Source organism: Arvicanthis niloticus, chromosome 8 (genome assembly GCF_011762505.2).
Source record: "Arvicanthis niloticus isolate mArvNil1 chromosome 8, mArvNil1.pat.X, whole genome shotgun sequence".
In the NCBI taxonomy this organism is placed as follows: Eukaryota; Metazoa; Chordata; class Mammalia; order Rodentia; family Muridae; genus Arvicanthis; species Arvicanthis niloticus.
In genome coordinates this window covers 45,065,421-45,075,286 of record NC_047665.1, presented here as the reverse complement: position 1 = coordinate 45,075,286, position 9,866 = coordinate 45,065,421, and the positions used below count along the sequence as shown (strand labels likewise).

General features: G+C 38.1%; 1 long non-coding RNA gene across 1 annotated transcript in view; it reads left to right on the top strand.

Moving 5' to 3' along the window:
• The first annotated feature begins 687 nt into the window (after positions 1–687).
• The window catches only part of LOC143443200 (uncharacterized), a 49,382-nt gene continuing 40,203 nt past the window's right edge, over positions 688–9,866 (top strand). Inside the window, exon 1 of the long non-coding RNA XR_013111965.1 lies at positions 688–856. This is a non-coding gene — a long non-coding RNA (uncharacterized LOC143443200). The remainder of the gene's footprint in view (positions 857–9,866) is intronic.

Sequence of the window (9,866 nt, the reverse complement as noted above, 5' to 3'; positions counted from 1 at the left end):
CTTAGCTCTGGAGCCACACCATCCATTTAAGTATTCGGGATTGGTGGATGACGAAGATAGTTAGAGGAAGTTAGTTGGATTTGAATCTTCCCATCAACGTTGACTTAACATTTTCAAGAATATAGTCAACGGGCATTTTATAAACCAAGTCAGAGACATTTTTGCATTCCTGGAGATAGGCACAAAGCAGAACCACCTGAGTGACCAGCAGTGAATAAGATAAGGGAATCAGAATTTTCACCCACATACCCACCCTGACACACGCTTCCTTGGATGTTCCTGCATGTGCATTGACTAAGCATGATGCTGTCACATGCCTATCCTATGATAAGTGCTCTTCTGAAAACTAGTATACAAAGAGAAATCAAATATGGAGTCAAACAAAACCCCCACCTTTCTTTTTTTCTCTTTTCATGGAGATAAAGGCAGAAGAAGCTTATAACACCAACATCCAGCAGGAGGAAGAGCATGCTCCTGGCCAAAAGCCCAGCCTCCAGCAGGTAAGAGTACATGCAAATGTCCTCATACAATGATCTTTCCCTTTCTGCTCAGGACTCTGGACTTAGCCAGGGAAAGAGAACATGACCTGTTTGGATCGCTGTCCTAACAGGCAAGGTCATAGTCTATTCACATTATCTGTAAGTAGCCTTTCCCTTAGTTATAGTTGGGCCATACAGGTTCACACAGGAAGTACATCAAAGTCACTGACTCAGGAAGTCCCATCTGATCTGTCATTCTTGCCATCAGGATATAAGTTTTAGCAGCTATTATTAAAGACAAAGAATGCTCCCCATCTTGAGGCTACATAGATGCACCAAGAAGTCCTCTGATACCAAAGCTCTGCTGGGAAAAGAAGGTAATGATTAACTCAGTAGGAATTTCTCCTGCAGAGAGTTAACAATTGACAGCTAAGACAGGGAGATGCTTGGGAATAAGAAAAGCATGGTGATCAACTAGCCCAATACAAGAAGAGTATAAGAAAGGAACCAGTAGCAAGTGCAGCCAGACCTACTGTGTGCTACATTCTGGCATTCTTTATGTAAACTTGCTCTCATAACTGGGCTAAAGAGCTTTCCTGTCCTCCAGTAAGGGAAATGTAAGAAGAGAGAGTTTGGTTAAGTTTTCTGAAGTAACACTGATGAGAAGTGTCAGAGACAAGTTATAACCCCAATCAACTGGATCCTGAGGCCAAGCTATTACTATGATGCCTTTGGCTGAGGAAAGGTGATAATCTCAATCAATGGATGTAGGAAACTCTTCAGATTCCTAGTCATGTCTACTGTCTAGTTGGCAGTTTTTACTCTGTGTCCTAGCCTGAGTCTTGGTTGGTGAAGGAACACTATTATTTTGAAAAGACTTCTATATGAAACATCAACAATCCTGCTTGGTTAGATTCTAGTCTTCCTGGCTTCCTAGCTCCTCATAGCAAGAGGATACGCAGTTGGTAAGGCTTTTTGTAACTCTAATAAACCGGAGAAGTAGCTGTGCATTTGAGAGTTCCCTCCATGCTGCCATTGCTCTGTTCTTTTGTTTTCGATGAGACTGGACAGCTAACAATGAGTGTCCTCTAACTCACATGGTTATTTGTCATGTTCCCTTCAAATGTCCCTTCCTATAGTTAGCAGCAATGACTGTCCACATGCTAACAAGCACTGTCTTCACAAATCTCCTCATCAGACTTCCTTTGAGCTGCAGTAGAACTTGTTGGGACCCAATTGAAGAATTCCTCTTAAAGCTGTGCCAATTTCTACTTCCAGACAACAAAGAAGTACCCACCTTCCAACTTTAGAATGTTAAACCAGCCTTCTGATTTTCCATAGCTTTAATTATTAGGGGAAAAATCCCTTAAATTAATGGGAAATAACACAGTTTCCAGTTTTGCTTTCTAGAGCCACAGGAAAATCAATCTTGCACCATGTAAATAATAGTGTCCTTGAGGAGGAAAACTCACTGGCCAGAAGAGAAATGTGTGCATGGGGGTGTGACTTTCTGGGCTTAGGCAAATAAATGACCCTTCATTCTTTGTTAAAATTCTTTAGTGTTTTCTTCCTGCCTGCTTTTCTTCCACCCCTCCTCTTCCTCCTCCTCTTCCTCTTCCTTCCCTCCCTCCCTCTTTCTCTCTTTCCTTCTTTCCTTTGTTAAGTCTTTCCTTGCTTGCCTTCTTCCTTCCAGTCTTCTTTTCTTTTTCCATCTCTTCTTTTATTTTTGTAGCAGTGTCTTCATATAGCCCAGACTGATCCAGAATTAGGTAGCTGTCCTTGCATTGTTGAACTCATAATCCTCCTGCTTCAGCTTGTTGAGCATTGTGTTAACAAGTGTCTGCTACACATTTGCTATTCCCTCATTTTTAAAATGAAAAATTTACTCTGAAGCAAGGTCTACCTAAACAAGCTATTTAAAAAAAAAAAAAAAAAAAAAAAAAAAAAAAAAAAAAAACAACAACAACAAAACACTCCTAAGAAGCTATGTGAGGCCTCACAATGATTTCATGAAATTCACAGGCAAATGGATGGAACAAGAAAATATAATCTTGAGTGAGGTTAACACAGTCATAAAAGAACACACATGGTATGTACTCACTGATAAGTAGATACTAGAAAGAAAGCTCAAAATACCCACAATACAACTTACAGACCATGTGAAGGTCAAAAAGAAGGAAGACCAAAGTGTGGATGCCTCAATCCTACTTAGAAGGGGGAACAAAATAATCATGGGAGGTAAACAGTGGTCAGGACTTTGGAGGAAGAGAGGGGGGAGGAGAGAAAAGGGGCCACAGGATCAGTTGTGGGAAAAGACAGGGAAGATGTGCAGAGGGTTAGGAAATTGAACAGAGGTGTGTAGCAATGGGGGATGGGGAACTAGGGGTAGCCAACAGAAAGTCCCAGATGCCAGGAAAGCAAGAGACCCCCAGGACCCAATGGGGATGAAATTAGCTGAAATCCCAACAAAGGGCAGAGAGAACCTGTAGAGACCATATCCAGAGGTTAGACACAGCCCCCCAGTTGAGGGATGGACTATCCATCCATCTCAAAAATGTTAATCCAGAATTGTTATGTATAAGTCAGTCTGAGTAATATTACTTGACTATGAGATAGATAGTCTTGCTAAAACCTCTGCCTAAGTAAGAGAATAAGGGCATCTGGCTACCACAGGAGGCAGCCAGGACTGAAGGAGCTGAAGGGGTATGCAACCCCATAGGAAGAGCAATATCAACCAACCAGATGCTCCACAGCTCCCCGGGACTAAACCACCAACCACAAAGTACACATGGAGGGACCCTTTGCTCCAGCTGCATATGTATCAGAGGATGACCTTATCTGGTGTCAAAGGGTGGGGAAGCCCTTGGTCCTGTGAAGGCTTGATGTCCCAGTTTAGGGGAATGCTAGGGCTGTGAGGTGAGAGTAGGTAGGTGGGTGGTAAAGCACTCTCATGGAGGCAGAGAGGAGGGGTGGTGGGATGGAGGATTTTCAGAGAGGAAATCAGGAAGGTATATAACATTTAAAATGTAAATAAACAAACCAACCAACCAACCAACCAACAAACAAACAAACAAACAAACAAAAAACCTCAAGAAAATCCAAAAGTACCTTAGAGGTCAATGACCTCATTTTTAAACAAGCCATCTGAGGTTAGTTAAAAAGAACAAAACTTATATGTAGCTAATGTCAGTGGAGGTAAGGAGGCAGTTTATTCAGGATACCATACATGAGTAATGAAAGTAAAAGATTGAAGTCAATTTGACCAGTCCCAATAAATTATGGGAAGAGACTTTGGACTAAAGGGCAGCAGTGGACTTGTAATGGAGGAGACAAGATATGAGTGAGTGATCAGTTTTCAAGTACGACACATGTTTTTACATGGAAGAGTTAAGAAAGCTGAAGTGGAAATTTCTGGTTTCTTTATAAACACAGTTGTGTCACAAAATGTTTTTCTGGAAACTCCCTTGTAAGGGGATGTTTTGCTAAAGCAGACATGTAAGAGAACATGTGATATTTTGCTGGAGCAAACATTTGAGAGGGTATATGATGTTTGCGAAGAGTATAAATGGAACCCCACAGTGAAGGGACAAGCACACTTTATGGCACATTGCTTTCCTGGTTTTCCCTAGTTTTGCTGATCTTCCTTGGTCTTCGCTGGTCTTCCCTGGTATTTACTTCATAGAAAGAAATGCACCAGAGAACTTCTCATGGTATTCTGGCTGATTTAGGCCACTTCCACTGACTCATGCCGATTCAGCTGAGCCTTGTGGTTTCTGCTGGATCATGCCACTACTTCTGATTCATGTTTGGTGTTTGCTATTGGACTAGACTGTTGTTATTCTGACAACGAAGTTTGAAATTGCCACCAAAGAACTATTTCTAAACCAGTTCACCACCCCCTTGACCTATTAACTATCTTTTATTTCCTACCTTTGGTCAGTGGGCTAGAACGAAGGTTGATACATGTAAGAACCTTAAATAAAGTAGGTTTGGAAAAAAATCTAAGCCTACAGAAAGAATTTTAAGTGGAAACATATAAGGTTCTATTATATGTATCACTTATATACTAATGCTTCAAAAGTATTGGAAATTTGTAAAAAGATACTTTTAGAGAAAGTAATACTCTATACACTTTATTTTAAATCTTCTAATTTTCAATTATGCACTGATATTTCTTATGGCACCAAAACCTATGAACATTAAAAGTGATCCACTGAGCAGACAATCACATCTCACCTCGCGCTGTGGACTTTTTCATTTGATCTGTTGACCACTGTTAGCATAAAAAAACCACTGCTGAAAGCAATCACACACTGATCGTTGTTGTTTATGAATACCTGTTATATATGAATATATTGGTACATAGCTTAAGGTATTAGGATTATTTGGCCAGATAACACAAACATTGGCTTTAGAGTAATTGATAAAACTGCAATAACACCTTCCTAAGAATTTGGAAAAGTAGACCATTTCACAGGATTGCATGTAAGAGCCCCTTTCAATCAAGTCTGAACCCTCATCTTCAACATACACAGTAGTGAACTAATTTTATACTTGTGGCTGCTTTAGCATTTTTAATTTATTGATAAATATTTCTAAAACACACAAACTGTGATTATAATCAAATTTTATGACAAAAGTAAGTAAAAGCCTAAAAAAAAAGAATACTATGAAAACCATTACATTTTTTAGAGCAATTTCTCTTTACATTTTTAAATCTTACTCTTAATCTATTGTAGATAGAGCCAAAGGCAAGTTACTTTAAATAAAGGATAATTTTATAATGGCTTATTAATTGGATATAATCAAAAGAATGTTGGGAAAATGGCCCAAATCACTTTCATATAACAAAAAGTGGCACAATAACATGAAAAATAAAAACAAAAACAAAAAATCATAGTACACATAAAAGAAAAGAAACTGCTGGTCATTTCACATATAGATATAGGTTCTTAGTTTATTCTTAAGGCCTCAACCCAGAAAGTGACTAGAATAATTGTTTAAAAGTAAGTTTTATATCATACAATAAATTTAATAAGAACATTGATTATATTATTGAATCTCACTGTTAATGAAAGCACAGTTGATTTTAACATCAATTTTTAAAATTCTGAAATGTAGGTATAAAGATGTACCTACAATGATAAAGGATAACTATGGGAAACTTACATCCACGGTAATAACTAGTCTTCAAGTATCCAGAATACTACTTCCATGGTTGTAAAAAAACACACATACGCATCTCATTTGATACAACAAACATAAATAGAATGGTAAACACTATGCATGCAAAATCAAATGCATAATTACCCACAGATGGTATGGTTGTGTATCCAGAAAACAAAATAGAATACTGCAGAAAGCAAAGGAATCAAATAACATGAGAGTGAATGTGGTGCCTTCAATTAGACTGGCTTCAGGTGACCTCAGTTCCAGCAATCTGGGATGAGAATGTTTCACGATGGTGATCATTACGTTCACTGCCTTCCAGAGAGTGATGCCATGTTCAAATATCACCCATTGATGCCTGCTTATGGGCTTCTGGAAATTCTACAAATCTCTCTCCAATTTCCATACTGTAATACTGTAAAGGCAGCAGAGCATACAGGACATCACAGCTTCAAGTTAAAATACAGAGAAATACTCATGAATTTGAGGGGCAAAGGGACTTTTTTCAAATGCAAAGAACTCCCCTATTTTGAGAAAACAAATGTCAAGGAAACAGAAAAATTTCTGAGTATAACAATATACAGTTTTGAATTCCCCGGGGGTTGAAATTATCAGCTTTAGTAGAAGGTCTTGGTGATAAAGCATACAGAGGAATTTCTGGTTTTGAAAATGACATTAAGCTTAAGCATTGTATAAACTATAAATGGCCACACTAAACACTGATGTAGGAGGTAAAAAGAGGACTGATCTGCTCCAGTGTAGGCAAAAAGAAAGAAATGAATTTAAAGAAAAGCCACCTAAGCTCAACTCATAAAATGATGTATAACAAACATATCACCTATAAACTAAAGAAACACTAACTAGCTAACTAGCTAGCAACTAACTAAAAACTAACTTTGTGCTGCATTAAGTGGCTTGTGTATTAAAGACATACACAAAGTTCAGTATAGTTCTAAGACTCATGTAGAAGATCATGAAGTAAAAAGAAATCAATAGTCAAAGTTACTGGATAGCCTTTCAGAAGTGTCTAGTGAAGCTCTATATCCTTCAAGACTGCCTACATAGAGACAGGCTACTGCAATAAGGAAGAGAATAAAGGGTCCAAATAATTGCCATAGCAGTTAAGAGAACTGAGTTTAGTCCCCATAACCCACATAGGTATTTCAAAACTGCCTGCAACTCCACCTACAAGAGGATATAATATCTCTGGTTTTCTTAGTCCCTTGGACATGCCAACACACAGTCACACAGACATTCTCTCTCTCTCTCTCTCTCTCTCTCTCTCTCTCTCTCTCTCTCTCTCTCTCTCTTGTTCTCTCTCTCTCATTCTCTCTCTCTCATTCTCTCTCTCTCATTCTCTCTCTCTCATTCTCTTTCTCTCATTCTCTCTCTCTCATTCTCTTTCTCTTTCTCTCTCTCTTACAAATAAAATAAACCTTTAAAAAGAAGTAGAATAAATGATACAAAAACTTGTTTTGTGCAGATAGCAAAACAAATTAAGACCAATGAATAAAATAATTAAATATGCTGTGTAAGGCAGTAGCTAATACATAGCACAGAAAAATGTAGGAGAAGGTAAAAGGTATGCAGGTGAGGACGAGGTACAAAACCATTAGCTTCCAAGATTCATTCTTTCTTCCTTTCATTTTTGTCTGTCTGTCTGTCTGTCTGTCTGTCTGTCTGTCTGTCTGCCTGCCTGTCTTCGCTAAGAGGGGCATTGCTGTTTTCCAACTAGGAAGTTGAGAGAGAGTAGTGGATGACTCAGCAGCTGGCTAAATGACTTGCCTATTATGGAGATAACTAAGTTGAATGAAAAATAGAGCTTAGAAGAGAATATAAAGTCCGTTTAAGGCCAAGAATTTGAAATCTGCTTAAATAACCAAAGTGGTAAAGCAAAGTTCAAATTCAGCTTTAAGTTCAGTGGCAATGGCTGGGTTGAAGACATACATTTTGGAATATTTGACTCATGAGCTGGATTGCCAAAAGTGTGCCAGTGCACCAAGAGAAGAAACCTAGCTTTGACTGAGCCCTGCAATGTGAACACAGGAAGACAGAGAGAATCTGTAAAGAGTGACAAAGAGGCAAAAGTAGGGTTGCGAGCCAGACAAATACTATATTCCAGAAGCCAAGCAATGGCAGAAATTCATGAAGGAACTCAAATATCAAATGCTGTTTATCAGAGGGTCTTTCACTGTACTGAGAAAAGGAACTCATTGCTGTCTAGCACAAGGTATTCTTCTAAGGAGTTGCTGGCTTGTCAGTCTGATTGGACCAGGTATAAAAGAGAAATGAACTTAGAGATAGCAAAGGAAAGTTGTATTAATGAGTTTCTCTGTGAAAGAAAGAGAAATGCATGCCAATTTGAATTGGCATGCCAATAGATGCATTGCCAATAGAAGCAAGGCCAAGATAATATTCTCTTCAAATAGCTTGCTTCTATAATCTGAAGAAGTGTAAAGGGGACATCATAGCAGCAGGATGAGAAGGCCAGAGATATGTATTTGAATAGGTGAGAGTGATCAGAGATTTAATACCTCTTGTTTCTTTGGGTACCTGCTCCTGCCAGAACACATATGGAGGATGAAACCCATCCAGTGTAATGATCTACAGCCAAAGAGGGAAGTGGAGGACAAGGCTATGAATAGTGCAGGTGCACAGCCATGGAGGAGCAGTTGCACACTCTTACCTCACAGTGCTTTCCAGGTCAAGAAAAAATTAGGCACTATATGGTAGGGAGAGCTAACACTTTTCCTTTAAGTTCATGGTCATTAAGTACAAGTGACAACAGTAAGCAGAGTAAAGAAGAATCATTCTGCTCATAGTACACTAATATTATTAAAAAATATGTGATGAAATATCCATACTTGACAAGGGGCTAAGAGATATAACTGCGGTAATTCTCTCCAGTACATTAACTTCCTATGCTCACCAACTTTCTCTCTGTTCTCCAGCCCCATCCCCAGTTGGTGCTTCAACTTCACATGTATCATTTAACAACCCCATGAGCTAGATATCATCAACATTACTCTTCTTTGGTACATAAAAGTGAAGAGATTGAGTGTTTTGTTGCAGTAAACATCAAGGTTAAGACGAGTGGATACAGAATAGATACAGAGAGTATGTTCATATTTAGCATGGCACATTCTTAAGTTTAGGTCAGTAAAAGTCACCCAGACATTACAGAAAGATAGAGCCTGATGATCCATAGCTAAATAAGATTGTTCATAATATAGATTGAGCATTATGTTATGTAATAAGAATAAATACAATGGTAGTGAATTTAGAATTCTTATGAGTGTTACATTGCCTAGAGTAAACTAAACTCATAAGATTTAATGTTCTTGGATATAATTTTACTTAAAAGAAAGAAATCTGCTGTTATGTTTGATGAATGCACTGCTCTTCAACTTGGATAATTTTCCCTTGAAAATTGTTGGGGTTAGATGTTCAAATCCCTGGCAGAATTTGCTTTATTTTCTAAGCTTAAAACATTTTTAAGACTAAATGATAGTCATAGTTAAAATGAAAATTGTCTACAGAAGAGCCAGCATAGCTTATAGTTGTACCTATAAATATTACTTTTTTGGAAAATAATAAGCTTCTTTTCTAAATTCTATCCCATGGACAAGAGTGAAATAAGAACAGTATGGTTTCCTTAGGCAACTTCCTAAAGTACTGCCTAATCATTTAGACTCTTATCTGCCTCATCTCAGTGTGCACAGAATAAGAAAACTCTATGGAGTGGTTATTTGTATCTCCAGCAGTGCTAGTTTGCTCACCTACAGAAATGCCCCATCTCCCACAAGCCTACCACTGAATGTCTGACTTTAAAATCAGAAAAAAAAAAAAAAAAAAAAAAAAAAAAAAAGGATAAAAAAATCAAAGGGATCACAGTGATGAATTTCAACTCATGCCCCTGAAAGAAAAGGTTTCTGGGAGAACTCCATGTCAGTCAGTTCTGGCAGAATTTTTTTTCTACTCCCCATGTATTGCCATTTGGATTTACTTATGATACAGCCTTTTCAGCTCTATGTCCAAAGCATTAAGGAGAACCATAGTCAGTCCTTCAGTGCATACTGCTTGAATTCAAGGCTCTAGATGCCTCTATTTCATTAAGTGTGATCTGTACATTGTAAAAACTGGCCTACATAAAAGGCTTGACCTAATGTAAGGTATGTGTTTCACTATGTTTGTGAATTAAATCTCTTTCTGTTATTA